Source organism: Lycium ferocissimum, chromosome 5, assembly GCF_029784015.1.
Source record: "Lycium ferocissimum isolate CSIRO_LF1 chromosome 5, AGI_CSIRO_Lferr_CH_V1, whole genome shotgun sequence".
Lineage (NCBI taxonomy): Eukaryota > Viridiplantae > Streptophyta > Magnoliopsida > Solanales > Solanaceae > Lycium > Lycium ferocissimum.
The window spans coordinates 64,293,850-64,299,849 of NC_081346.1; positions in this window are offsets into that span (position 1 = coordinate 64,293,850).

Consider the following 6,000-nt stretch of genomic DNA (forward strand, 5'->3'; position numbering starts at 1 on the left):
CCATGAGAGTATCGAGAACCACGAACTTAGATAGCATTAGAAATAGAATCGTCATCACTATATCTCACCTCAAAAGAACAAGTATTATGAGGTGAGATCAATCACAAAGAATAATCTCAAGATCATGAATAAGCTCGATAATATCGTAAGGATCATGAGATTCATAGACTTCTAGCATTTGTGGAAGCAAGGATATTATGGATATGGCACAAAGGTTTATAACAAAAGAATCATGCCTTTAGAAAGAAAGGGTTTAGCCTTACCATACCTTTCGGTTTCCTTAGTCACTTAACGTTTATTCTTCCAAACCCGCAAATCTACATATAAACCATTTATACTATCATTAGGCGCGTTGTCACCCACTTGTCTCAAGCATTTAAATAAAATCCCTTTAGGATATGTCGAAATTCGGGCAGCATCTCCTTTGTTTATATGTCTAGCCCGAAATCAAAATCCAACAACCAACAATAATAACAACAATACCAACATCAACCACAATATTATCAATACCAATATATTCCATAAAACGTCCCACACAATGTTCTATCCAATTCCTCCACCCACAAATTCATTATATGATCATTTAATAACCTTTCCTCCGTAAATAAGTTTAAATCAATATAAATAAGGGAAGATTCATACCTTTCACCCGCTAGAACCGCAATATCTTCAGTCATCACCTTGATTCCAAGCCAAGATTCGCCGCAATACGATATTATAATCACAACTATACGTTATCCGGACCTAAATCCGGAGATTTCACTTAATTTGCGTTAAAAGTTAGTGGGCGAAAATTGGGAGAATTTTCCAGAAAATTTGGGAAATATTTGGAGTGTTTTGGATTGAAAATGAGCGGTTTAAACCCTTATATAGTGGGTTAGAGTCCTGTAGCACTGTAGCAGCGCGCCCTGCTCTGCCCGCCTAACTTGTAACTTCCATAATTCTCTATTCCGACGTCGTATCGACGAGCGGTTTGTTGCGTTGGAAACTAGACTCGACGAACTTCATTTTAGGCTTTTGAAATACCTTAAAACTCCTAATATACCTGGAGATATACCCCTCCAAAATTGATCCAAAATTCTATCCAAAATTTTGCCAACTTTTTCCAAATTTTTGACAAATTTATTTTCTTCGATTTGCTTGGTCCCGGAGTCTCTCATAGCTTATTATATGAACTTAAACCCTCGTAACCATAAGGTTGGCGCATATAATCTCATATATCCTTGAAGGTAACTCTAGTAACCGTACTTAAAACAACCATCAATACTTATAAATTTCAACGTACGAAACTACGGGGTGTAACAACAAATCTAAGAATGAATACCCATAACGCTAATTTGAACTCCAAAAATGACCTGAAAAGTGACTTCGGGCCCACAAGGGCAAAAATGAAATTTTAAGGTAGGAACATGTTACCCATAATAGTCAACAACCTAAGTTTCATGAAAATCTAGCTCAAATGAGCCCTCATTTCCATTAATTATCCAAATCCCCAATTATGGAAAACCCTAACTTTCATATGAAGATTCTTGAGTTTACATAGGAAATTCAAGCTTAGAATTGGTTCACCCAATGATTGAATAGCCAAAACCTAGAAGATTACTATAAATAAATCATGAAAGAGTAGAGAAAACCCAAAATACCACTTAGGGTCCATACCCATAAAACCTTCATCCTAAAACATGAGTTCTAGCATGGATTCTCTCACTATTAGGAGACATAATCATAAAATGATGATAAGAAACTTACCCACTTGAAGAATCTTGAAAATCTTCATAAAATCGCCCTTACCCGAACTTTCTAGGTCTCAATTTTGTTAATGAAATGAACTAAACACAAATTGAGGAATATAATACCACTGACAGTGTTTTCCGCTTCTGTGAATTCTTTTTCCGCATGTGCAGACTGGCACCTACAGAGAAAAGGCCGCAGATGCGGTTAGAACTTAAAGGCCAAGATTCCGCAGATGCGGGGGAAGGTTCGCAGATGCGGCCAACCCCCAAGCACAATTACTCGCACCTACAGACCAAACCCTAAACACTCTTGGGTGAAAAATATAACCAAACTTCTATTTAAAAACACTCTTGGTTTCTCATCACCTTTCTCTTCCTTCATGTCTACTAATTGTTCTTCAAGCTTGCTGTACATTCAGACTTTTGTTTCACTCAAAATGTCTAAGTAGCTAGAAAAAATATATAGATTTTTTATAAATGCCTTTTTGTTACGTAAAAGTAAGTAAACTATGAGATTTGGTCAAAAAAAAAAAAATAAGTTGGGGTAGTCCAACTTATTTTTTTTGGCTATATAAGCTGATAAGTTAAGTCAAACGGGTCCAATTAATTTTTTTGGCTTATTATATATAGGTTTAATATGGCAACTTATAAGCCAATCCAAACGGGCTCTATATATGAGGAATAAAGGAAAGTTATATATAGGTTTAATATGTGGTGTCAACTATTTTTCACTCATCCATCATTTTTTTGTGTAACAATAACCACAATTTCATGTATTTTAGGCAAATGTTTGGCTAGTAGATTTGGTTGGTTATCGTTTGCTTTCTTTCATCCCATAATTTTATTTAAATATTTTTTTCACCAAGATTATTTAATTAACTGACTTCTTGATAATTTAATCACGTAGTAATCAAACACTGATTATGAGGCGATATATTATGTACCTCCATTAGATAGAAATTAGATCTAAAAATTCAAGGTAGGAAAGGATATGTCGTCGTTTAATTATGCGGAAAAAATATGATATCTGAAAATATTTGAACTTGAATAGAAAGATAAAACTACTTAAATTTTAATTCAAATTGAAATATAATATATTTGAATTGAGATAAAAAAATCTTAGATTTGAAAAAGTGGCTTAATAGAAAGTATATTTTAATACATTTGCTGCTTTTAACAGGGTCATATTTGATTGGGTATAAAGTATGGAGTTGGTTACATGAGTTTGATAAGTTAAATGGTTAAATTATTAAGAAAATGGGCTTTAATGACATGACATGTCAATTAGGAGAGAAAGAGAGTTTTGAGGTGTTTAGTATATCTTGAGAAAAATAGTGATAGCTGAGTGACTCTTTTGTCCTAAAAGAAATAAAATTGATATCTGTAGACAATTTCCCAAACTTGGATGGTCATCTAGGGAATTAACTCTAGATAAATATTAATCCCTCCGGATAAAAAAAAAGTGTCCACTTTACATTTTTTTTCTAGGGTCAAAAAGAGTGTCTACTTATCAAATCAAGAAAGAATTAACCTTATTTTTTCAGATTTGCCCCTATTAAGTGCTATGTGATTAAATTCAAATGCCTATTTAATTAGGGACAATTTAATCAAATTATTAATTTTTGTCTAAAAGTTAATATTTTATTAAGAGGTGTGCAAATGACTACGGCCTAAATGACACTCTTTTTTATCTAGAGAGAGTAATAACATACTTATATATCTAAAGGACACCCACTTTAATTAATAAAGTTTAATACAAATAAAAACAAAATCAATACGTAATATGTGGGCCTACCACACTTTACTGAAATCTAACAGAAATCTCTAAAGTACCGTAACATTTAGAGAATGTGTCTTTCAAGCGTTGGGAACATGAATTAATTTAACAATCACCTGGTTGCTAAGACACTTCATTGATTTTTCCTTCTATAAAAAAGAAGTCCATAGTTCAAGAGAGAACCACCATCGGAATTTCCTTTAATAGTAAATTTGTATACAGTAAAAACTAGATATTTGCAAGATCGATGGGACCAGGGGCCGGAGATAAAAAGAGACAGGCATGGTCACTGAGTCTGCCCTTAGAACTAATGGAATTGCACCGGCTGCGGCTGACCTAGGGAAAGTGAAGCAAACCTATTTGATCCGACATCTCCGGACCAAACTCAGCATCATAGCCAGTCCAGTTTCTCATGACTGAGTTGATCGTAGCCGTTAGTCCGATTTTTCCATGACCGAGTTGATCGTGGCCGTTAGTCCGGTTTCAGCATGACCGAGTTGATCGCGACCGTTAGTCCGGTTAATCAGTTATAAAATCGCCACGCGTCAACATCGTTCTGTCACATTGTACCGACGACCGTACGGGTGTCAGACCGTACGGCCCAACCTTATCCTTTTAGGATTTACTTTATTCTAAAAAGGCTTTATGTTGTATACAAGGCCCATAGGGCAAAACTATAAATAGGGGACATTTCCCTACTTTTAAGGGTTAGCTTCCTAAGATCTAAAACATTGTAATAGCAAAAATATATGCTAAAGCTTCGTTTTTCTTTCTCTTCGGTCCGAATCAGTGGAGTTATAATCCTTTCAATATCATATTAGCTCTAATCATCAACGTTTACATCTTAGCTCAAGTTGTTGATAAATATATATTCATATACATATTCTTGTCTTTGCACATGAATTCCCATACGTTCATATTAACCCATAATAGATTAAAGTTCATCCACATCTCCTATACCTCACTTACAAATTCAATTGATTACCTAAATTCGGGGTAAACAGTTTGGCGCCCACCGTGGGGCTAGGATAATAGTGGTCTTTGATCTTGGTTTCTATCTCCTACCCATTAAGATTGAAAAAATCTTTTGTTCATCCCTGTGAAAACGGACCAAATGGCAAGCAGTGGACAATCTGGTCACGTCAACAACAACGAGATTGTGGCCGAAAATGAGAACAGCGGGCAACAGGGATTACCAGCAGATCCCATTGACCCAAACCCCGTTAATTCGAGGGAGGGCCTCAACCGGCAAAGCACTGTGTACCAGGAGAATGCCGCCCCGCCTGCCACCGATCCCTTAAATACTCACAATTCAATTACTTTGACCCGGTCACAAGGCCGGAAAGTGCCTGATACCCCGGATGATATTAACTTACGTTTAATTTTTGAAATGTTGCAGGAACAGAGGGCAGCTATTGCCGAACAAGGAGTCGCAATAGCCTAGTTGCAAAGCAAAAATGATGAAACGGCCCCGGAGAGGACGAAAAGTGTTGCCAAACCCAGAAGGGACGAAACACGGATGGTCGAGAGCAATGGGTCCGGAGCTGGTTCATCCACCGAAGTTCTGAGAATGCTCGAAACATTGGCGAAGCGGGTAGACTCGACTGAGAATCGGGTGGAAACATATTACTCTCGGGTGGACCAGATCCTGGGAGCTCCGCCTATTCTAAAAGGACCGAATTCGAAGAGGTACATTCAGAGGCCTTTTCCTCCGAGTGTGGCTTCGAAATTGATCCCGAAGAGGTTCAAAATGCCGGATATCCAGAAATATGACGGCACAACGGACCCTCAGGAACACGCGACTTCATACACCTGTGTCATAAAAGGCAATGATGTTGAAGAGGATGAAATTGAATCCGTGTTGTTGAAAAAGTTTGGGAAAACTCTGTCAAAGGGAGCATTGACTTGGTACGACTATCTGCCCGAGCATTCAATCACTTCTTTCGAAATGCTCACGTATGCATTCATAAAAGCTCATGCCGGTGCCAAAAAGGTACAGGACCGTAAGGCGGATATTTTTCGCGTAGCCCAAAGGGATGATGAGTTATTGCGTAAATTTGTCAACCGGTTCCAAAGGGAATGAATGGAGCTCCCTCCGGTTCCGGAGGAATGGGCTACGCAAGCTTTTACCAAAGGACTCAATCCTCGGAGCTCGACGACCTCGTTCAAACTAAAGGAAAACTTGCTGGAATACGAGGCTGTGACCTGGGCGGATGTCCATAACAGATATGAATCAAAGATTTGTGTAAAGGATGACCAACTCGAACTTCCCCCGGGGCCCGTAAATATGAACAAAAGCTCCGAGAGATCGAGGAAAAATTATGATCCGGAGTCAAGACCATCGAGGGAAAGATATCGACGATACTCTCATTTAGAAAAACCAAGCTTCAGGTCAAAAAAATCGAGGAATGGTCCCGGCCAATTCTCCAGCCGGGGAGATAAACGAACCGAGCGGCCATCGAACAATCGAGGTCTTTCATTTAGAAGTGA